The sequence below is a fragment of the Salmo salar genome, chromosome 11 (genome assembly GCF_965601325.2).
Source record: "Salmo salar chromosome 11, fSalSal1, whole genome shotgun sequence".
NCBI lineage: Eukaryota > Metazoa > Chordata > Actinopteri > Salmoniformes > Salmonidae > Salmo > Salmo salar.
This window is the reverse complement of record NC_138301.1, coordinates 76,028,557-76,053,632: the sequence shown is the minus strand read 5'-3', so window position 1 is coordinate 76,053,632 and position 25,076 is coordinate 76,028,557. Positions and strand designations below refer to the sequence as shown.

The window sequence follows — 25,076 nt, the reverse complement described above, 5'->3', positions numbered from 1 at the left end:
TCCACCGATATGTGGAGCTTCCTTCCGCCATGTTGCTCTTCTACAATCCTTTCAGATCTGTGCATAGGGTCTGTAGTGATGCCTCTAGCACTGAGATGCAGTGCCTTAGACCACTGCGCCACTCAGGAGCCCAAATGCAACAATGCACATGCAACAATGTTGATTTTCACTTTGCTTCTTAATATAAATCCACTAGCGTTCTATAATTAAACTATTAGTTTGTGTTTCTTACATCTGCAAACAGCTAGTTGGTATTTTATTAGCAAGTTGGTCCTAAATCTTATTAGCCGCTAATGTGGCCTCGTTTCCTACCCTCTCACAATAACTCCTCCCTGACATTTTTAATTCGTTGTCATGTCAAACACTGTATTCAAAGTGCCCACTATCATATTCTAACTATAGAATTTGAATAATCATTCCATTTCCATGATTCCAACAATTCACACAAGTGTTTTGCTCTAAATCGCAAGTCAAAATCGCAATTGCAACATTTAGTTAAAAATAAGGCCTAGATTGTTTGCCCATTGAAGTTGAATAGAACAGTATAAAACAGAATGGATAAAGCAAATTTACAACATTTATTATTCAAAAACATAAAATACCGTCAAATAACTTTTTTTTGTTGCATACTGTGACACATTTTGGCCATATTGCCCAGCCCTGACATTAGCTACATATAAGCCTTCCACAACCATAAGACCCACTAATAATGTGATTATTTGATCAAAATAGTTTAAATTTGCTTTTTTGCAACAATCACTGATCTTGTTTTTTGTCTATGAAAATGCCCTTTTCGTAAAAATGTTTTACCAAGACCTCTGCTCCAGGCCGAGAACACCCCCCCTCCCCCTCTTCTCCAAGCACAGTAGGCAGGCCCGTTGCCCTAACGCAGGGGTCTCCAACAGGTCGATCGCAAGCCCACGTACGAGTAGCTCGCCAACATTTCACGTGATCCACAAACTGTCATTAACAAATCTCACAAGTATCAGACGCTCCGAGCTACTATCTAATCAACACAACATTCACATTATCCCACCCCTGGTTAGCCACTACTGGCTTTAAAATCCAAATTTAACACAATATCTGCCAATTAATTTCTAGCAATATTGCCAGTCTGTCTCTGTGGTGAGTGCATTTGTCTATCGCTCTGTGTGTAGCCAGTTCATGTGATAACCTTTTTGTGTTGTTGACAGAAATACTTTCCCCAAAAGCTTATCAATTAAAATGTTAACTGCAAAGTAGACTTACCTGGCAGAAGTATGTCATGAGTATGTATTATTTGCAAACTTTGCCATGAAATGAGCAGCAGCAGTACAGAACGCTAGACCGGCACATTAGATGGCACATTCCTCACTTGCTAGATGTGCAATTAAACTCAAAAATCCAGATGTGTTAGTTTTCTTCTAGACCCCAAAAAAGTAATTATTCTGATGTAATTTAAGCATTGACATGGACTCAGAACATCTAATGCCGTTGTTTCTCTATGAACAATAGTAATTTTTTTTAATTTTTAATTTTTTTAATAATCTAAAACCAGGAAAATGTTAACTGAAAAACACATGTAATTTTGGAGAGAAAAAAATCTGATTTTATAAGGCTCCCCTTAGAGTTGTTTATTAAGCATTATTTTACCAGGTATATTGGCAGAAACATTGTGTAAAAGAGAAATTAGTGCACGAAGGACCAGGGGAAGAGTTGCAGGAGAAGAAAAGAATGTGCCTATTTGAAAGCTAGGGAAAAAATGAGTAGCTCACGACATGTTTAATTAAAAAAAAAGTATCTCTCATGCTAGAAAAGGTTGGAGAACCCTCCAGACTCCACAGACACGGCGTGCTTCAGAGCCTGTACTGTTCTTCCTTCAGAAGAATGTGACAAAACTTTGTTCATTTGAACGTGTCTGATTCACATTCGCTTGTGACTGTCCAAACTCATCAAAAATGACATTCGGGAGCTTCTACCTATATATGTATAATTTTATGAGCTGAATTGCCTGTCTTTGCAATTTCTTTATTTTCGTTTGCGCTCGTTATCGTATTTACCTAGCAGCCTCCATGGAAATTCACTATTACTTGTGCTGACTTTGTTCGCATTCCTGTACTAGATGCCCAATGGGCTTTTTTGCATTTTTGGCGACCCCTTGTGTACTAAGCAGGTAATACTGTAAATCCCAGGATGATTATCTGAAAATCTGGATACCGCCTAACTCTAGTCTCCAACTGTTTGAACAACATGCTAGCCTGTCCACATGTTGAAATCAAGTGGACTAGCTTATTTCTCAGAATGAGAACGAGTTGCCAATTCCTTATATAAATTGTGTTTTATGGTTATTGCACATTCATAAAGCAAAGAGTTGCAACATTAAGCTCACCAGTCAACCTGTGTATTGAACATTCATATTGCAATGTACAGCCTAACCTATGGATTCTGTGTACACATTATAAGACACTAATATTCGTGTAAACTATTCAGTTGTGTTCTGTGAGTGTCACTGAGTAGGCTGATACCCCATTTCATGGGTGCACAATCCATAGGTTAGGCTATACAGTAAGGGATGTGACAAATTGACAATTTTGCTTATCATCGAATCACATCCTACTTCAACTTTGCCAAACGGGTGATGATTTAACAAAAGCGCATCGCCGAAAAAAAGCACAATCTTTGCACAAATGTACCTAACCATTAATGCCTTTCTTAAATTCAATACACAGAAGTATATATTTTTTAAAGCTGCATATTTAGTTAAAAGAAATTCATGATAGCAGGCAATATTAACTAGGGTAATTGTGTCACTTCTCTTGCGTTCAGTGCAAGCAGAGTCAGTTTGGGCCGCCTGGCTCGTTGCGAACTGAACTAATTTGCCTGAATTTTATATAATTATGACATAACATTGAAGGTTGTGCAATGTAACAGCAATATTTAGACTTAGGGTTGCCACACGTTCAATGAAAAAGGGAACGGTTCCGTATTTCACTGAAAGAATAAATGGTCTGTTTTCGAAATTATAGTTTCCAGATTTGACCATATTAATGACCAAAGACTCGTATTTCTGTGTTTATTATATTATAATTAAGTCTTTGATTTGATAGAGCAGTCTGACTGAGCGGTGGTAGGCAGCAGCAGGCTCGTAAGCATTCATTCAAACAGCACTTTACTGCGTTTGCCAGCAGCTCTTGAAGCACAGCTCTGTTTATGACTTCAAGCCTATCAACTCCCGAGATTAGGCTGGCAATACTAAAGTGCGTATAAGAACATCCAATAGTCAAAGGTATATGAAATGCAAATGGTATAGAGAGAAATAGTCCTATAATAACTACAACCTTAAACTTCTTAACTGGGAATATTGAAGAACTGGGGATATTGAACCACCAACTTTCATATAGCCACTCCTGGGCTATTCCGGAGCTAGCCAGCTGAAGAGTTCCATCAGCCTCTCCTGGGCTACAATCACCTATCCGGACCCATTTTACTGCCGATGCGGAGCCCCATCGGGCCTTCACGACTGGACCACCGACGTTATCTGCCCGAGGGAGTTATCCAACTGGCACCTCCGTCGCGACTTAACCCGAATGCCCATCTGCGGCCCGCTAATCGTTAGCTGTCTCATCGGCTGCTATCTGAATAGGTCTATCGGACAATTTTCTTGGGCCACTATAACTAACTATTTTGCCAATTGGACTGGTCCCCCCTACCACATGGAACCCCACTAATCTACAAATGGAATCGCACGAGGTGGCTAAAAACAGACCTCCCTCCATCTTGCTACCCATGGCCCGGCTAGCTATCTAACTCTCACTGGACCCTTTGATCACTCGGCTAAGCATGACTCTCCTTAATGTCAATATACCTTGTCCATTGCTGTTCTGGTTAGTGACTATTGGCTTATTTCACTGTAGAGCCTCTAGCCTTGCTCTAGCCTTATCCAACCTCCCAGTTACTCCACCCACACATCCTATGACATCTTCTGGTTTCAATGATGTTTCTAGAGACAATATCTCTCTCATCATCACTAAATGCCTAGGTTTACCTCCACTGTATTTACATCCTACCATACCTTTGTCTGTACATTATACCATGAAGCTATTTTATCGCCCCCAGAAACCTGCTCCTTTTTCTCTCTATTCCGGACGTCACAGATGACCAATTCTTATAGCTTTTAGCCGTACCCTTATCCTCATACTTCTCTGTTCCTCTGGTGATGTAGAGGTGAATCCAGGCCCTGCAGTGCCTACCTAGCTCTCTTTTGATGACTTCTGTAACCGTAATAGTCTTGGTTTCATGCATGTTAACGTTAGAAGCCTCCTCCCTAAGTTTGTTTTATTCACTGCTTTAGCACACTCTGCCAACCCGGATGTCCTAGCCGTGTCTGAATCCTGGCTTAGGAAGTCCACCAAAAACAATGAAATCTTCATCCCTAACTACAACGTTTTCAGACAAGATAGAACGGCCAAAGGGGGCGGTGTTGCAATCTACTGCAGAGATAGGACAGAACTCTGCAGGCTACTATCCAGGTCTGTACCCAAACAATTTGAACTTCTACTTTTAAAAATCCATCTCTCTAAAAACAAGTTTCTCACCGTTGCCGCCTGCTATAGACCACCCTCGGCCCCCAGCTGTGCTCTGGACACCATATGTGAACTGATTGCCCCCCCATTCTATCTTCAGAGCTCGTGCTACTAGGTGACCTAAACTGGGACATGCTTAACACCCCAGCCATCCTACATCCAAGCTTGACGCACTCAATCTCACACAAATTATTAATGAATCCACCAGGTACCACCCCAAAGCCGTAAACACTGGCACCCTCATAGATATCATCCTAACCAATTTGCCCTCTAAATACACCTCTGCTGTTTTCAACCAAGATCTCAGCAATCTCTGCCTCATTGCCTGCATCCGTAATGGGTCAGCGGTCAAACGACCCCCACTCATCACTGTCAAACGCTCCCTGAAACATTTCAGCGAGCAAGCCTTTCTAATCGACCTGGCCCTGGTATCCTGGAAGGATATTGACCTCATCCCGTCAGTAGAGGATGCCTGGTTATTTTTTTTAAATGCCTTCCTCACCATCTTAAATAAGCATGCCCCATTCAAGAAATTTTGAACCAGGAACAGATATAGCCCTTGGTTCTCCCCAGACCTGACTGCCCTTATCCAACACAAAACATCCTATGGCGTTCTGCATTAGCATCAAACAGCCCCCGAGATATGCAACTTTTCAGGGAAGTTAGAAACCAATATACACAGGCAGTTAGAAAAGCTAAGGCTAGCTTTTTCAAGCAGAAATTTGCTTCCTGCAACACAAATCCCAAAAAGTTCTGGGACATTGTAAAGTCCATGGAGAATAAGAACGCCTCCTCCCAACTGCACTGAGGATAGGAAACTCTGTCACCACCGATAAACCCACTATAATTGAGAATTTCAATAAGCATTTTTCTACAGCTGGCCATGCTTTCCACCTGGCTACCCCTACTGCAGTCAACAGCACTGCACCCCCCATAGCTACTCGCCCAAGCCTTCCCCATTTCTCCTTCTCCCAAATCCATTCAGCTGATGTTTTGAAAGAGCTGCAAAATCTGGACCCCCTACAAATCAGCCGGGCTAGACAAGAGGGTATAGAAGGCCAAGAAATGGTCAGAGAGGGCACTTCCTGTTTGGAATCTTCTCAGGTTTCGGCCTGCCATATGAGTTCTGTTATACTCACAGACACCATTCAAACAGTTTTAGAAACTTTAGGGTGTTTTCTATCCAAATCAAACAATTATATGCATATTCTAGTTTCTGGGCAGTAGTAATAACCAGATTAAATCGGGTACGTTTTTTTATTCGGCCGTGCAAATACTGCCTCCTACCCTAGAGAGGTTAAATTTGGCTTTTTTACATGGCACATATTGCACTATTACTTTCTTCTCCAACACTGTGTTTTTGCATTATTTAAACCAAATTGAACATGTGTCATTATTTATTTAAGACTAAATAGATTCTATTTATGTATTATATTTAGTTAAAAGTGTTCATTGTAATTGTCATTACTACAAATATATATACACACACACACACTGCTCAAAAAAATAAAGGGAACACCAAAATAACACATCCTAGATCTGAATGAATGAAATAATCTTAAATACTTTTTTCTTTACATAGTCGAATGTGCTGACAACAAAATCACACAAAAATAATCAATGGAAATCCAATTTATCAACCCATGGAGGTCTGGATTTGGAGTCACACTCAAAATTAAAGTGGAAAACCACACTACAGGCTAATCCAACTTTGATGTAATGTCCTTAAAACAAGTCAAAATGAGGCTCAGTAGTGTGTGTGGCCTCCACGTGCCTGTATGACCTCCCTACAATGCCTGGGCATGCTCCTGGTGAGGTGGCGGATGGTCTCCTGAGGGATCTCCTCCCAGACCTGAACTAAAGCATCCGTCAACTCCTGGACAGTCTGTGGTGCAACGTGGCGTTGGTGGATGGAGCGAGACATGATGTCCCAGATATGCTCAATTGGATTCAGGTCTGGGGAACGGGCGGGCCAGTCCATAGCATCAATGCCTTCCACTTGCAGGAATGGCTGAAACACTCCAGCCACATGAGGTCTAGTATTGTCTTGCATTAGGAGGAACCCAGGGCCAACCGCACCAGCATATGGTCTCACAAGGGGTCTGAGGATCTCATCTCGGTACCTAATGGCAGTCAGGCTACCTCTGGCGAGCACATGGAGGGCTGTGCGGCCCCCCAAAGAAATGCCACCACACACCATGACTGACCCACCGCCAAACCGGTCATGCTGGAGGATGTTGCAGGCAGCAGAACGTTCTCCACGGCGTCTCCAGACTCTGTCACGTCTGTCACATGTGCTCAGTGTGAACCTGCTTTCATTTGTGAAGAGCACAGGGCGCCAGTGGCGAATTTGCCAATCTTGGTGTTCTCTGGCAAATGCCAAACGTCCTGCACGGTGTTGGGCTGTAAGCACAACCCCCACCTGTGGACGTCGGGCCCTCATACCACCCTCATGGAGTCTGTTTCTGACCGTTTGAGCAGACACATGCACATTTGTGGCCTGCTGGAGGTCATTTTGCAGGGCTCTGGCAGTGCTCCTCCTGCTCCTCCTTGCACAAAGGCGGAGGTAGCGGTCCTGCTGCTGGGTTGTTGCCCTCCTACGGCCTCCTCCACGTCTCCTGATGTACTGGCCTGTCTCCTGGTAGCGCCTCCATGCTCTGGACACTATGCTGACAGACACAGCAAACCTTACCACAGCTCGCATTGATGTGCCATCCTGGATGAGCTGCACTACCTGAGCCACTTGTGTGGGTTGTAGACTCCATCTCATGCTACCACTAGAGTGAAAGCACCGCCAGCATTCAAAAGTGACCAAAACATCAGCCAGGAAGCATAGGAACTGAGAAGTGGTCTGTGGTCACCACCTGCAGAACCACTGCTTTATTGGGGTGTCTTGCTAATTGCCTAATTTCCACCTGTTGTCTATTCCATTTGCACAACAGCATGTGAAATGTATTGTCAATCAGTGTTGCTTCCTAAGTGGACAGTTTGATATCACAGAAGTGTGATTGACTTGGAGTTACATTGTGTTGTTTAAGTGTTCCCTTTATTTTTTTGAGCAGTGTGTATATATATATATATATATATATATATATTTTAAAAAATTATTATAATAAATTGGCAAATTAATCGGTATCTGCTTTTTTTGGGTCCTCCAATAATCGGTATCGGCGTTGAAAAATCATAATCGGTCGACCTCTAGCTTGGTTCCCAAGTTTCTAATCCATCTTTTTGTATAGTGTCGCCATAATATTTAAATTGAAAATGTGTGATCATAATCTTTAGGATATTTTAGCGATCTGCAGTAGACGTCCTAAATGCCCCGCAGCCTTCAGGTGTGAGCTAAACAGTGTACTTGCACTGCATTTGTAGGCTTTGGATGTGTCATTTCCAAATGTTTATGTCTGTTGGATGCTGCTTTCCAATCTATTAACAGCAAGGGTTACATTAAATAGCCATAATATTTTTTACTGATGCATTTGGCAATATTCAATTCATACACACAAAACATATGAACAAAAGCATTCACTGTAAGTTAATACATGTAGGCCCTCCATATATAAGCTATGCGCAGCACTTCGTTCAATTTATCAAATCAGTTATTGTTCTCTTGCTCAAACCGTGAGCAACACCTGTCAAACTCAGACATTTCTCTGAAAACACAAGGATGTCGATTCACACGGGGCTAGTATTATCAGAGGACCTTGGAGTTCGCAAAAATACAGTAGGTTACTCTGGCTGGAATTGTTACTCTCCTGCCACGTACAAATTACTGACATGGCTGATTCGGACGGGACTAAAATTACAGATGGTGTTTTGTGCATTATCCGACGACCCTTTTCCTTGTCCTTGCTGCCACTACATCCGCCGCATTGTTCTCAATCCCAATATGCTGGTTAATTTTGCTATTATGCACATTGCAACATAGGGAAAGGCGCCAATTCTACAGGGCACCGAAGATTGTTTCAAAACCATGGATAGCAACCATATCCAACGCGGGAGAAAGCGCATTTGTTATAAAATAATATTCGATTTATTAGTGTTGCACAATTATTTTCCCATAATATAACCATATACAATTTCAGTATCACATGTGGACTGTGCCATCCCCGTGGCCTACGCAATGGATTAGTCCAGTGAGACTGTCGCGAAACAGACAGGTGTCTTGTACACCATGAAAAATGAATAAATACGGCTGCTCGACTAAAAAAAACTTGGCCGACCAACAGCCTATCGACCAAACAATCGACCAGTTGACTAAATGGAGTCAGCCCTAAACATTATCTAGTCCAATTGTGGCACGTTTTCAGTTTTCCATTAGCATCAGTTTCAATGGGGACTTTTATTTTGAAGGCAAACCATATATGGTCTGATATTGGCATACCCATGGTATATGGTCTGATATACCACAGCTGGCAGCCAATCAGCATTCAGGGCTCGACCCTCCCAGTTTATAATGGTGGTTCAAGCCCTGAATGCTGATTGGCTGACAGTTGTGGTATATCACGGTATGACAAAACATGTATTTTTACTGCTCTAATTAAGTTGGTATCCAGTTTATAATATCAATACGGGACCTGGGAGGGGTAAATGGCCAATATACTCACCGTTGCCTCATGCCTAAGAAAAGCCCTTAGCCGTGGTTTATTGGCCATATTCACCCCCTCGGGGGGCCTTATTGATTCAATAACTAACCCTTCTTACCAGTTCTGTCTGTGATTCCACTATCATATTGCCGTGATGCCGGGCGGGTCCTTCGGCTATGGCCGACGTCGACAGAATATACTACCATGTATTAAAATGGGCCATTGATTTATAAAGATTTAATAGCTGCACATTTTGCTATTGAATGGGTGGTTGTGTGATCTCACGCTGTCAAAGTCAGCGCAAAGAAGCTTGTTGACATAGCCAGAGATGGTTTATGGCTCAGCTAACGTAGCTAGTTAACTAGACTCCTCCAATAATAAGATTTTGGCTCAATACGATAAGCAAGCTTGTTTTCAACCGGGGAGGAGATGACGGTGCCCTGACAGTTATGTTGTTCGGCTTGCATCTTCTAAGAAAACGATGCAAGTAGCTTGCTAGTTAGCAGGGGGATGGTGAGGCTAGCTGTGAGTGACGAAATGCTAGATAGCTAGCTTGTAGAGCCTACACAAGATACTTTAAAAGCAGAAAGTGCAAGTTAGTAAAGCCGTTTTTATTCAAACCCACCATGTGCAAAATAACTGTTCTAAATAGCACGCTTACCTCTACTGTGCAGTGAGCTTGGGTAGCTTTCTAGAACTGGATCGAAAACGGGGCCAACCTCCCGGAATGAAATAGCTGTCGCGCTTTTTGAACCATCGTCTCGTCAGCAACACTAAAACAGACCACGGATTTCGAAAATGTTAAAAATAAAGGTTTCCCACTTAATAGTAGAAGTGTCATTACCTGTATTTATTCATGATATGGAAAATTGTGTAAACATTAACAATGATTCATATTTGTTCATATTTAATTGACATTTACATTAAATGTGGGTTTTAAAACATGTTCCAAGGTAAAATATATGCCCCCAATACAATACACTATATGAAAAACACTGGATATACCAAACATTATGAACACCTTCATAATATTGAGTTGCTCTATGCTTCCTACAGCTGTGTCAAGTTGGTTGGATGTCCTTGGGGTGATGGACCATTGAAATCACATTTTATTTGATTCACCACGGACTAGCAGAATCCTTTTTCTTCTTTCACAACTCTGACGAGCCTGTCGTGGAGGATATACGACTCCCTCGGGAACAGGCCCAGGCCCAGACCCCAGTGATCTGCGTGAAGAGGAGGCAGAGAAAGAGAGGCCGGAGAGCAGGCTACCTTCTGAGAGTAGGAGGCGATCAAATAAACCCCCACTCCCCTCAATTCTGCTCGCAAACATGCAATCTTTGGACAATAAAATGGCCAAGTTATTGGGAAGATTAAACTACCAACGGGACAATAAAAACTGTAACATCTTATGCTTCACGGAGTTGTGGCTGAACGACGACAATATCAACATACAGCTGGCTGGTTATACGATGTACCGTCAAGATAGAACAGTGGCGTCTGGTAAGACAAGGGGCGGTGGTCTACGTATTTTTGTGAACAGCAGCTGGTGAACGATATCTAAGGAAGTCTCGAGCTATTGCTCGCCTGAGGTAGAGTTTCTCATGATGAGCTGCAGACCACATTACCTACCGAGAGAGTTTTCATCTATATTCGTTGTAGATGTTTACATACCACCACAGTCAGAGGCTGGCACTAAGATAGCATTAAATGAGCTGTATTCCACCATAAGCAAACAAAAACTCCTAGTAGCCGGGGACCTTAATGCAGGGAAACTTAAATCAGTTTTACCTAATTTCTATCAACATGTTAAATATGCAACCAGAGGGAAAATAACTCTGGACCACCTATACTCCACACACAGAGATACATTCAAAGCTCTCCCTTGCCCTCCATTTGGCAAATCTGACCATAATTCTATCAACCTGATTCCTGCTTACAAGCTAAAATGAAAGCAGGAAGCGCCAGTGACTGGATCAATAAAAAAGTGGTCAGATGAAGTAGATGGTAAGCTACAGGACTGTTTTGCTAGCACATACTGGAATATGTTCCGGGATTCTTCCAATGGCATTGAGGAGTACACCACATCTGTCATTGGCTTCATCAATAAGTGCATCGATGACGTCGTCCTAACAGTGAACGTACGAACATACCCCAACCAAAAACCATGGATTACAGGCAGCATCCGCACTGAGCTAAAGGCTAGAGCTTCCGCTTTCAAGGAGCGGGACTCAAGCTTATAAGAAATCCTGCTATGCCCTCCGACGAACGATCAAACAGGCAAAATGTCAATTCAGGACTAAGATCGAGTTGTACTACACTGGCACTGATGCTCGTCACATGTGGCAGGGCCTACAAACCATTACAGACTACAAAGGGAAGCACAGCCGAGAGCTGCCCAGTGACACGAGCCTACCGAATTAGCTAAATGACTTCTATGCTGGCTTCGAGGCAAATAACACGGAAACATGCATGAGAGCACCAGCTGTACCGGAAGACTGTGTGATCACGCTCTCCGCAGCCGATGTAAGACCTTGAGACAGGTGAGACAGGTCAACATTCACAAGGCCGCAGGGCCAGACAGATTACCAGGACGTGTACTGTGTGCACTCTCTGACAAACTAGCAAGTGTCTTCACTGACATTTTTAACCTCTCCCTGCCCGAGTCTGTAATTCCAACATGTTTTAAGCAGACCACCATAGTGCCTGTGCCCAAGAACACTAAGGTAACCTGCCTAAATGACTACCGACCCGTAGCACTCACGTCTGTAGCCATGAAGTGCTTTGAAAGGCTGGCCATGGCTGTACTCTGGAGCGGGATCGATTTGGAGGTGGAGGGTCCGTCATGGTCTGGGGCGGTGTGTCACAGCATCATCAGACTGAGCTTGTTGCCATTGCAGGCAATCTCAACACTGTGCATTACAGGGAAGACATCCTCCTCCCTCATGTGGTACCCTTCCTGCAGGCTCATCCTGACATGGCCCTCCAGCATGACAATGCCACCAGCCATATTGCTCGTTCTGTGTGTGATTTCCTGCAAGACAGGAATGTCAGTATTCTGCCATGGCCAGCGAAGAGCCCGGATCTCAATCCCATTGAGCACGTCTGGGACCTGTTGGATCGGGGGGTGAGGGCTAGGGCCCCAGAACTGTCCGGAAACTTGCAGGTGCCTTGGTGGAAGAGTAAAATCTCACAGCAAGAACTGGCAAATCTGGTGCAGTCCATGAGGAGGAGATGCACTGCAGTACTTAATGCAGCTGGTGGCCACACCAGATACTGACTGTTACTTTTGATTTTGACCCCCTTTGTTCAGGGACACATTATTCCATTTCTGTTAGTCACATGTCTGTGGAACTTGTTCAGTTTGTGTCTCAGTTGTTGAATCTTATGTTCAAATATTTACACGTTAAGTTTGCTGAAAATAAACGCAGTTGACAGGGAGAGGACGTTTCTTTTTTTGCTGATTTTACTACCTCAACTAACCGGTGCCCCCGCACACTCTGTACCGGCACCCCCCTGTATATATTGTTTTTTACTGCCCCTCTTTAATTACTTGTTACTTTTATCTCTTATTCTAATCCGTAATTTTTGAAACTGCACTGTCGATTAGGGGCTCGTAAGTAAGAATTTCACTGTAAGGTCTACACCTGTTGTATTCGGCGCATGTGACTAATAAAATTTGATTTTGACATGCACTGAATACAACAAATGTAGACTTTACCGTGTACTGGGCCGTACGCACTACCCTCTGTAGCACCTTGCGGTCTGATGCCAAGCACTTGCCATATTCTTGATACACACAGGAAACTGTTGAGCGTGAAAAACCCAGCAGCATTGGAGTTCTTGACACAAACCGGTGCCATACCCTGTTCAAAGGCTCTTAAATCTTTTGACTTGCCCTTTCACCTTCTGAATGGCACACAAACTATGTCTCAAGGCTTAAAAGTCCTTATTTAACATGTCTCCTCCCCTTCATCTACACTGATTGAAGTGGATAGTTTTTTCACCTAGATAGTCTGTATTTAACGTTTCCATTCATGTCACATGCACAGCGAAATGCCTTTCTTGCAAACTCAAAGCCCAACAATGCAATAATCAATAACAATGTATTACTAGTGTAACGTGGGTCGTACAAAGGGGACCAAGGCACGGCGTGTAAAGTGCTTATATTACTTTAATGAAAACACTAAATCAAACCAAAAACAACCGTCAACACTTATCAGGTTACAAGGAACAAAACAGAAAACTACCCACAAAACCCCATAGACAAACCCCAACTTAAATATGATCTCCAATTAGAGACAACACAAACCAGCTGCCTCTAATTGGAGATCATCCCAAAACTCAGACAGAAAAACAAGAACTAAACAGACACAAAAAACAGAATGCCCACCCACCTATCACACCCCGACCTAACTAAACAGAGAAAACACAGCTCTCCGAGGTCAGAGTGTGACAACTAGGGAAAAAAGAATAAGAAATAAAGTATTTACAGTATGTAACGCCTGTCGTATTGATGAGACCAAGGCGCAGTGGGTTGCATGTTCATCATTTTTTATTTAAATGTGAACACCAAGAAAAAAAACGACAGTTTCAGGCTAATACTCACAGCAGTGCAAAATACAACTATCCACAAACTACATATATATAGGACTCAGAGGCAACTAAACACCTGCCTCCAATTGAGAGTCCAACACCCAATTACCTAGACATAGAAATACAAAGAACTAGAATTAACCTAGAAATACAAAACCCGGAAATAAAATCAAACACCCCTACAATATTCACACTCAACCTAAACCATACAAAACAAATACCCTTCTGCCACGTCCTGACCAAATACTAATACAATTACTCCCTCTGCTGGTCAGGACGTGACACAGTAAGTAAGCATACTATATACAGCAAATATGGAAAAACTCAGTTCCAATACCATTTGTACATGTGCAGGGATACTGGAGTAATGAAGGAAGATATGTATAGGGGTAAGGTGACTAGGCAACAGGATATAAGCAGCAGCTTGCATGTGCGTGGGTGTGTAGAGTCAGTGTAAATGTATGTGCATATTATGTGTGTGTCATGGTTGTCGTCGGGAAAGGAGGACCAAAACGCAGCAGGGATGTGGATGCTCATCTTGATATTTATTTATAAATTAACACCAAAATAATAAACGACGAAGAACTCACGAACAACGAAACAGTCTTGTAAGGCTCACACAGGCAAAACAAGAGACAATCTCCCACAAACACTAAACCAAACACATACCCATATATAGGACTCTCAATCAGAGGCAACGAGAAAGCACCTGCCTCCAATTGAGAGTCCAACCCCCCATTAACCTAAACATAGAACTACAACTAACTAGACTAAACATAGAAATCCGTTAACAAGGAACAGTGCCCAAAAACCCCGGAATACATAAATCAAATACCCTTCTACAAAAACACCACCCCGAACCACATAAAACAAATACCCTCTGCCACGTCCTGACCAAACTACAATAACAAATAACCCTTATACTGGTCAGGACGTGACAGTGTGAGTGAGCAAATTATGGAGTGAGTGTGTGTGTTGGAGTGACAGTGTGTGTGTGAGTGTGCATAGACACAGTGCAATACTGAAATAAAAGGTCAATAAAGATACAAGGTCAACTCAGTCCGTGTAGCAATGTCATGGAAAGAGCAGGTGTTCTTAATGTTTTGTATACTCAGTGTACATATTGGTTTACAGAGAGAAAACTATTCTAGGTGTCGAAGTAAAAGTGGGGTTGGGATTACTCACTACGGTCTATAGAATCTATATATGGTGTTATTTCATTATAGCCTATATAATAATGATTTAACAACAATATAATGGAATAAAATAGAATCAATTAGGGAAGGGAGCTGGTCACAGAGGTCTGGTGTTGGTGGAGAAACTTGTAAAGGGTGGACCTAGTGCTATGGTAGGAGTTGTCTGTGGTGATAGAGTTAACTGTGGTGTTGACCTACTAATAAATGCATAGATCACAATAATTTGACACAACTGCTGATAAATGAAAATAATGCTGCTGAACAACCAAATCTGAAACATAAATTGGATGGTAGTGGCGGGAATGTTGGGGATAATCATGCTATTTTAATGACAATACATTCCGTTATGCAGCATAATGAACATTTTTATTTCCAATTTTGGGAGGAAGTTGCCAAAACTTTGCAATGGCCAATTGGAAAACCCATTGTCACTAAACGTAGTGTCCAGAATCTTAGGAATATGAGGGACAAGAATAGAGATAACATTCAAAGTCTTGTTAATCAGCTTTAGGAATAGGTTGAGTTGACCAGCCCCTAACCCATATGCAATGGGATAGGAGATGAGGATGACAGCACAAACTTAAATCAGTGCAACACAGTCAATAAACAAATTTAAACAAATTCATCAACAGACAGAGTGGGTAGGGGAAATGCAGTGAAACATAAATGGTGAGGAATGGGTCACACAGCCTAAGAAACCCGAAACACTGTTTTGTTTCTGTAAATTACCAAATAACATTGAACAAGCAATGCTAGCATGTGATATCTGTGCAAAATGTTATCACTTTGATTGTATTGGCCTATCTCCAGATAGTCAAAATGATGTAGAATATGCTACGTTTCTATGCAACGCGGAATTATGTTGAGTTCAAGTACAGCCATTGCAAAACTGATTTAGTCTTAAAGGGGACTTTGACACATTGATACAGTACATTCTACTGCTAGTGACAACATGGTTAAATTAAACAAAATGGTACAAACAGAGAATGTAAATGAGGCACAGGTACAAAACCTATTGCCTGTGGAGTGTTTAAATGAGGGAATGTCAACTGCTCAGAGAAGACCTTTAGACTGCCAACTTAATTTGATAAACTTCCAAAGCTTTGAGGATAAAGAACCTGCTTCTGATCTTCATCCTGATGTAGCCAAGAGTTCATATGATGGAGTGTCGGTGGTGCAGCCCAATCAAATCTCAGACACCCAAGATATTGGGAATGAATACTACCACTTAGAGACAGAAAGTTGTGGTAGAGGTTTATCAGATGAGGAATTCGCAATCTCTATAAAAACTGAATCAGATGAACAACATGTAACTAGAGAGGTTGAACATTTGCAAGGATACACTGAAGTGTGTTTAGTCAGATGAGGCAATTAGGGTGTTTACGTTGACTCATGACGAATGGGAGAGGGTCCACTCAGAAAGAAGTGGTAGATATTTTAAAAAGTTCTCATAGGTAGTTGCAAATCCGAGAAGCGGGGTCCAGAAAAGTTGGATCCACAGCCTCTGCCTTTTAGAAAACAGGTAGCAGTTGTGGTGTTTATGTGTGCTTGTTCTCTGATGCAGTCTTTTTATTTTTATTTCACCTTTATTTAACCAGGTAGGCTAGTTGAGAACAAGTTCTCATTTACAACTGCGACCTGGCCAAGATAAAGCAAAGCAGTGCGACACAAACAACAACACAGAGTTACACATGGAATAAACAAACATACAGTCAAAAATACAATAGAAGAAAAAAGTAAATATACAATGTGTGCAAATGAGGTAGGAAAAGGGAGGTAAGGCTATAGTGGTGAAATAATTACAAATATAGCAATTAAACACTGGAGTGATAGATGTGCAGAAGATGAGTGTGCAAGTAGAGATACTGGGGTGCAAAGGAGCAAAATTAAAAAAAATAACAGTATGGGGATGAGGTAGTTGGATGGGCTATTTACAGATGATCAATGTACAGGTGCAGTGATCTGTGAGCTGCTCTGACAGCTGGTGCTTAAAGCTAGTGAGGGAGATATGAGTCTCCAGATTCAGGGATTTTTGCAGTTCGTTCCAGTCATTGGCAGCAGAGAACTGGAAGGAAAGGTGGCCGAAGGAGGAATTGGCTTTGGGGGTGACCAGTGAAATATACCTGCTGGAGCGTGTGCTACGGGTGGGTGCTGCTATGGTGACCAGTGAGCTGAGATAAATCAAATTAAATCAAATGTATTTATATAGCCCTTCTTACATCAGCTGATATCTCAAAGTGCTGTACAGAAACCCAGCTTAAAACCCCAAACAGCAAGCAATGCAGATGAAGAAGCACGGTGGGTAGGAAAAACTCCCTAGAAAGGCCAAAACCTAGGAAGAAACCTAGAGAGGACACAGACTATGAGGTGTGGCCATAAAGTGGGGCTTTACCTAGCAAAGACTTACAGATGACCTGGTGGGTTTGGCGATGAATATGATGCGAGGGCCAACCAACGACAGCATACAGGTCGCAGTGGTGGGTAGTATATGGGGTTTTGGTGACAAAACGGGTGGCACTGTGATAGACTGCATCCAATTTGCTGAGTAGAGTGTTGGAGGCTTTTTTGTAAATGACATTGCCAAAGTCGAGGATCGGCAGGATAGTCAGTTTTACGAGGTTATGTTTGGCAGCATGAGTGAAGGATGCTTTGTTGCGAAATAGGAAGCCAATTCTAGATTTAATTTTGGATTGGAGATGCTTAATGTGAGTCTGGAAGGAGAGTTTACAGTCTAACCAGACACCTAGGTATTTGTAGTTGTCCACATATTCTAAGTCAGAACCGTTAGTTAGCACAGTGTCCAAAGAAGGGCCAGAAGTATACAGAATGGTGTCGTCTGCGTAGAGGTGGATCAGAGAATCACCAGCAGCAAGAGCAACGTCATTGATGTATACAGAGAATGTATACAGAGAAAAGAGTCGGCCCGAGAATTGAACCCTGTGGCACCCCCATAGAGACTGCCAGAGGTCCGGACAACAGGCCCCCCGATTTGACATACTGAACTCTGGTAAGTAGTTGGTGAACCAGGCGAGGCAGTCATTTGAGAAACCAAGGCTGTTGAGTCTGCCAATAAGAATATGGTGATTGAGTCGAAAGCCTTGGCCAGATCGATGAATACAGCTGCACAGTATTGTCTCTTATTGATGGCGGTTATGATATTGTTTAGGACCTTGAGCGTGGCTGAGGTGCACCCATGACCAGCTCGGAAACCAGATTGCATAGCGGAGAAGGTACGGTTGGATTCTAAATTGTCGGTGATCTGTTTGTTAACTTGGCTTTCAAAGACCTTAGAAAGGCAGGGTAGGATAGATATAGGTCTGTAGCAGTTTGGGTCTAGAGTGTCTCCCCCTTTGAAGAGGGGGATGACCGCGGCAGCTTTCCAATCTTTGGGGATCTCAGACGATATAAAAGAGAGGATGAACAGGCTAGTAATAGGGGTTGCAACAATTTCAGCGGATAATTTTAGAAAGAGAGGGTCCAGATTGTCTAGCCCGGCTGATTTGTAGGGGTCCAGATTGTGCAGTTCTTTCAGAACATCAGCTATCTGGATATGGTTGAAGGAGAAATGGGGGAGGCTTGGGCAAGTTGCTGTGGGGGATGCAGGGCTGTTGACCGTGGTAGATGTAGCCAGGTGGAAAGCATGGCCAGCCGTAGAAAAATGCTTATTGAAATTCACAATTATCGCGGATTTATCGGTGGTGACAGTGTTTCCTAGCCTCAGTGCAGTGGGCAGCTGGGAGGAGGTGCTCTTATTCTCCATGGACTTTACAGTGTCCCAGAACTTTTTGAAGTTTGTGCTACAGGATGCAAATTTCTGTTTGAAAAAGCTAGCCATTGCTTTCCTATCTGCCTGTGTATATTGGTTCCTAACTTCCCTGAAAAGTTGCATATCGCGGGGGCTATTCGATGCTAATGCAATACACCACAGGATGTTTTTGTGCTGGTCAAGGGCAGTCAGGTCTGGTGTGAACCAAGGGCTATATCTGTTACTGGTTCTACATTTTTTGAATGGGGCGCGCTAATTTAAGATTGTGAGGAAAGCACTTTTAAAGAATAACCAGGCATCCTCTACTGACAGAATGAGGCCAATATCCTTCCAGGATACCCCGGCCAGGTCGATTAGAAAGGCTTGCTCGCTGAAGTGTTTTAGGGAGCGTTTGACAGTGATGAGGGGTGGTCGTTTGACTGCAGACCCGTTACGGATGCAGGCAATGAGGCAGTGATCGCTGAGATCCTGGTTGAAGACAGCAGAGGTGTATTTGTAGGGCAGGTTGGTTAGGATGATATCTATGAGGGTGCCAGTGTTTACGGATTTGGGGTTGTAGCTGGTAGGTTCATTGATAATTTGTGTGAGATTGAGGGCATCAAGCTTAGATTGTAGGATGGCTGGGGTGTTAAGCATGTCCCAGTTTAGGTCACATAACAGCACAAGCTCTGAAAATAGACGGGGGGCAATCAATTCACATATGCTGTCTAGGACACAGCTGGGGGCAGAAGGTGGTCTATAGCAAGCGGTAACGGTGAAAGACTTCTTTCTGGAAAGGTGCATTTTGAAATTGTTTGGGCACAGACCTGGATAGTAAGACAGAACTCTGCAGGCTATCTCTGCAGTAGATTGCAACTCCACCCCCTTTGGCAGTTCTATCTTGTCGGAAAATGTTATTGTTAGGGATGGAAATTTCAGAGTTTTTGGTGGTCTTCCTAAGCCAGGATTCAGACACGGCTAGGACATCTGGATTGGCAGTGTGTGCTAAGGCAGTGAATAAAATAAACTTAGGGAGGAGGCTTATAATGTTAACGTGCATGAAACCAAGGCTTTTACGGTTACAGAAGTCAACAAATGAGAGTGCCTGGAGAGTGGGAGTGGAGCTAGGCACTGCAGGGCCTGGATTAACTTTTACATCACCAGAGGAACAGAGGAGTAGGATAAGTGTATGGCTAAAGGCTATAAGAACTGGTCGTCTAGTACGTTCGGAACAGAGAGTAAAAGGAGCAGGTTTCTGGGCATGGTAGAATAGATTCAAGGCATAATATACAGACAAAGGTATGGTAGGATGTGAATACAGTTGAGGTAAACCTATGCACTGAGCGACAATGAAAGAGATATTGTCTCTAGAAACATCATGAGGTCACTGCATGTGTGGGAGGTGGAACTAAAGGGTTATCTAAGGCATATTGAGCAGGGCAAGAGGCTCTACAGTGAAATAAGGCAATAATTACTAACCAAAACAGCAATGGACAAGGCATATTGACATTAGGGAGAGGCATGCGTAGCTGAGTGATCATAGGGGTCCAGTGAGTGGCTCAGGCGGGCCGGAGACACGGCGATTCAGGCAGCTAGCGGGCCGGGGCTGGCAAGCTAGCAGAAGGGCCTTAGAGGGACGTCGCGATGGAAGAAGTTAGTAGTAGCCCCCTTGTGCTGTAACGTCGGCAGACCAGTCGTCGTGGATCAGCAGGGCTCCGTGTGGTGAAAGGGTCCAGGCCAATTGGAAAAATAGATATAGTGGCCAAAGAATTTGTCCGATGGGCCTCTTAAGCTAACAGTCTGGTATGCTCTAGACAGGTAGCGGGCCGCGGCTAGCAGGCTAGCAGATGGGCATTCAGGGGATGTTGCGACAGAGGAGCCAGTTGAAAAACCCCCTCGGTCGAATTACGTCGGTAGTTCAGTCATGATGAGTCGGCGGGGAGTCCAGGCCAAATGGCAAAATGGGTATTGTAGCCCAAGGAGTGGCTGATGGACCTCTTCGGCTAGCCGGGAGATGGGCCTAGTGTAAGGTCGCGTCAATTCAAATCTGGTATTAGAACAAATTATTTGGCAAAGAGTAACTCAAGTTTTCTTTGTTCTTTAATTATTGCAAACACGTGTATGGTAAATAAGTTGTTCATATATATATATACGGTCTCGCTGTGACACCACGCAGGGCAGACAGAGAAGAGAGCGTCACATCCTAATGTTCTCTCTTATATACTCTGACAGATAGTTCCCGGTCAATGCTGGCCTGTCAGAGGGAGGAGGAGCGTGGTTTAAACTTGCTCCTCCTATCGTCGGCGTGCAGGCTGGTCCCAGCCTCGTGACGCACTTCCTGTCGCCGGTTGTAGTTCTTGTCTTCAGCAGTTGACTTATCCGTAGTTTATATACTTAATATTGTAGCATAGCTTCCCCGGTATATTATATAGGTTATGCAAACAAAATAGCCAGTTTAACCCTAACACTAGCAAAGGCTAGCTCCAGGCTAATTGGTTCTTGCTTCGGCACAGAGACGTTAGCCAGGAGTGGCCACTCGGATACAGCTAGCTAGCTGCAATGATCCAGGTGAAAAGGTTCAGAGGTTGCGGGGGAACCCGGAGATATGGAGAAAAACCATCCGATTTGCTCTGGTTTGAGTTGCGCTGTGCAGACTGGCGAGAGTTGTCCGGGCTAAAGGTAGCTGATGACCGCTAGCAGTGGCTAGCTGACTACTAGCTAGTAGCTAGTTAGCTGGCTAGCTTCTGTTGGGGGTTCCGGTTCAAAGTAAATAAAATAGCAGATCCATACCACATTGGGTGAGACGAATTGCAGGAGAGTATGTTGAAGTTGAGGTTAAGAAAAATATTTTAAAAATATGCGAAGAAAAAAGATATATACACGATTTATACACGGGCCACAACAAGACGAGGACAAAAAGCGTCTGACTGCTACGCTATCTTGGATCTAATGTGAGGGCAATGTGAATACGCTTTTTCACGATGGCATGCAAGACTATGTTTTACATGAGTTATCAAAGAGGAAATTACTTAGTTGAAAGAAGTTAAGGTTTTAAGCTTGAATGATACAGCAGATTGATGAAATGAGGCTATATGCTTAATAATTAAATTATATTTAAATATACAGCGCCAGTCAAAAGTTTGGACACACCTACTCATTCAAGGGTTTTTCTTTATTTTTACTAGTTTCTACATTGTAGAATAATAGTGAAGACATCAAAACTATGAAATAACACAAATGGAATCATGTAGAAACCAAAAAAGTGTTAAACAAATCAAAATATATTTTAGATTTTAGATTCTTCAAAGTAGCCACCCTTTGCCTTGATGACAGCTTTGCACACTCTTGGCATTCTCTCAACCAGCTGATACTCAACCATGCTGAGCACTTGTTGGCTGCTTTTCCTTCACTCTGCGGTCCAACTCATCCCAAACCATCTCAATTGGGTTGACGTCAGGTGATTGTGGAGGCCTGGTCATCTGATGCAACACTCCATCACTCCCCTTGGTCAAATAGCCCTTACACAGCCTGGAGGTGTGTTTGCGTCATTGTCCTGTTGAAAAACAAATGATAGTCCCACTAAGCGCAAACCAAATGGGATGGCGTCTCACTGCAGAATGCTGTGGTTGCCATGCTGGTTTAGTGTGCCTTGAATTTTAAATAACTCACCAACAGTGTCACCAGCAAAGCACCCCCACACCATCACACCTACTCCTCCATGCTTCACGGAGGGAACCATACATGCGGAGATCATCCGTTCACCTACTCTGCATCTCACAAAGACACAGCGGTTGGAACCAAAAATCTCAAATTTGGACTCATCAGACCAAAGTACAGATTTCCACTGATCTAATGTCCATTGCTCGTGTTTCTTGGCCCAAGCCAGTCTCTTCTTCTTATTGGTGTCCTTTAGTAGTGGTTTCTTTGCAGCAATTTGACCAGGCCTGATTCACACAGTCTCCTCTTAACAGTTGATGTTGAGATGTGTCTGTTACTTGAACTCAATTTCTGAGGCCGGTAACTGTAATGAACTTATCCTCTGCAGCGGAGGTAACTCTGCGTCTTACTTTCCTTTTGTGGTCCTCATGAGAGCCAATTTCATCATAGTGCTTGATGGTTTTGCCCAAACCTCATTCCTACAAAACAAAAAAAAAGAATCTGAGCAGTAGATCTCAGCTTGCTTTTTGACTGCGAAAGTGATCTTGACTCAGAAAAGGTTGGTAACCACTGTCTTAAAGTAATGATGGATTGTCGTTTCTTTTTGTTTATTTGAGCTGTTCTTGCCATAATATGGACTTGGTCTTTTACCAAATAGGGCTATCTTCTGTATACCACCCCTACCTTGTCAAAACACAACTGATTAGCTCAAACGCATCAAGGAAAGAAATTCCATAAATAAATTTCTAACAAGGCACACCTGTTAATTGAAATGCATTCCAAGTGACTACCTCATGAAGCAGGTTGAGAGAATGCCAAGTATGCAAAGCTGTCATCAAGGCTAAGGGTGTCTACTTTGAAGAATCTCAAATGATTCCATGTGCTATTTCATAGTTTTGATGTCTTCACTATTATTCTACAATGTTGAAAATAGTAAAAAATAAAGAAAAACCCTTGAATGAGTAGGTGTGTTCAAACTTTTGACTGGTACTGTAAATGTGTTATTCATTTAATGTAGTGGTGGGCACCAATATTGATCATTTGATATGATATCGATACCGTTTGATATTGATACAAGCAAGGTATATCGTGATTTTGGTTTATTCTTCCCGATAACCTACACTATTCTGTAAAAAAGCTTACATTACTGTTACATTGAATTCTGATTTGCCACTAATAAACACTGACAACTAAAATATTGTTATTGTTATTTTTATGCTGATTATTAATAATTATAATAATAATTAAAGATTAACCCCAAAAAGATATTTGAGGAACCATTAAAGGGGGTTCTTTGAAGAACCCTTTAAAAGGGTTCTTTCGAAGAATTTATAGAGGTTCACCAACACACTCTAAAAATAAAAGGTTCCTGGAGTATCCATTAGGGGTTCTTCAAATTGAAACTGCGGGGGAACCCCTATAAATTCTTTGAAGAACCCATTTTAATGGATCCTCGAATAACCTTTTAAAGAACCTTTTGGACTAATCCCTTTCTCTTTTTTCCCCTTTAAAAAAAATCTTAAACAATTTTGTAGCCTACAGCAGACAATTACAGGTAGGTCTACATGTTCTTGCTGGATTAGGCTTTGTAGGTAGGGCTGTATTTTTGTGCAGATACTGAAAGCTAAAGGCAAATGCTGTGAACATTCCTTGTGGAAGAACACAATGAAGGCCAGATTTATGTGTCAATCATTTGTGTTGAAATTAGATGCAGAACTTTTTGCTTTATTTTGATCTCTTGCAGGAACTGCGTGAACAACGGCATGAACAGGCTAGAATGCCTATCCTGAGAAGAACTGTTTGTGAATCTCAGAACAATGCTATGCCAGGCCATGGTGACACTGCTCTTGTTGGCCAACCTATTGTCCCCATCAGCATTCGCCTATGAGATGCCGGCAAAAATGGAAAAACAGCTTTCTTAGGCAGTTGGCGACGATAATACAGCAACGTGACAAGTACAAGAACAAAGCGAGAAAAGACAAAGCTACGGCATTGGCCGTGCAGCATTTAGAGTGATATTGCCTCTGTAGAAGGCAGGGCATTTATACTACTTGCGCTTCGCGGAGCAACGCAGAGCTGTTAAGGAAGTTGTCAAGGAAGTGAGTTTGTGTTTATACATGACCTCCCGCCCCCACCTACCGTCAACCAATCATGTGAATGCGGAGTCATATTATATAGTCCTCCGCATTGTAACCAAATTTGAGAGGCGCTCGGCGATGCTGTACGGAGCTTGAATTGGCCTCTTCATGCTCCGCAATTGCGTCACACCTTCCATACGTAGCCTCAGATCACGTTTCATATCAAGCATAAATTATCTTTAAGAGACATCGAGTTACCGTAATCTCGGCAATCCAGAAGAACCAAATGCTGTGTGACCTCAGGCCAGCTACTTGATTTTGGTCTGAAACTGGAGGATGTGATGTTGGGACTAGTGTGTGGCAAGAAAAGGGTAGTTATTTTATGCAAGATGATTTGTAGTTGACCGCTATGCAGTCGATGTTGAACAGGTCCACAGTCTTATGACAAGCGTCTGTCATAATGAAAATATTCATTCAATTCCATGCATTCCTGCATAACAAATACCATGCAAAATACTCTTTTATACCATAGTAGTCAGATTTTTTTTGGACAATAGTTCATAAAGAAATGATACATTGCTTTGCCTTTTATCAATATTAAAGTGGATGATGATACTACAAGAGTGTAGGAGGCTATAACCAGAAATAAATAAATA

General features: G+C 42.6%; 1 protein-coding gene across 1 annotated transcript in view; it reads right to left on the bottom strand.

The window, feature by feature from the left end:
- LOC106562832 (spectrin alpha chain, non-erythrocytic 1) overlaps nt 1–9,935 on the bottom strand; it is a 74,648-nt gene extending 64,713 nt beyond the window's left edge. Inside the window, exon 1 of the mRNA XM_014127867.3 lies at nt 9,810–9,935. The gene's annotated coding sequence lies outside the window, so the exon portion shown is untranslated. The remainder of the gene's footprint in view (nt 1–9,809) is intronic.
- Between the last annotated feature and the right edge of the window lie 15,141 nt (nt 9,936–25,076).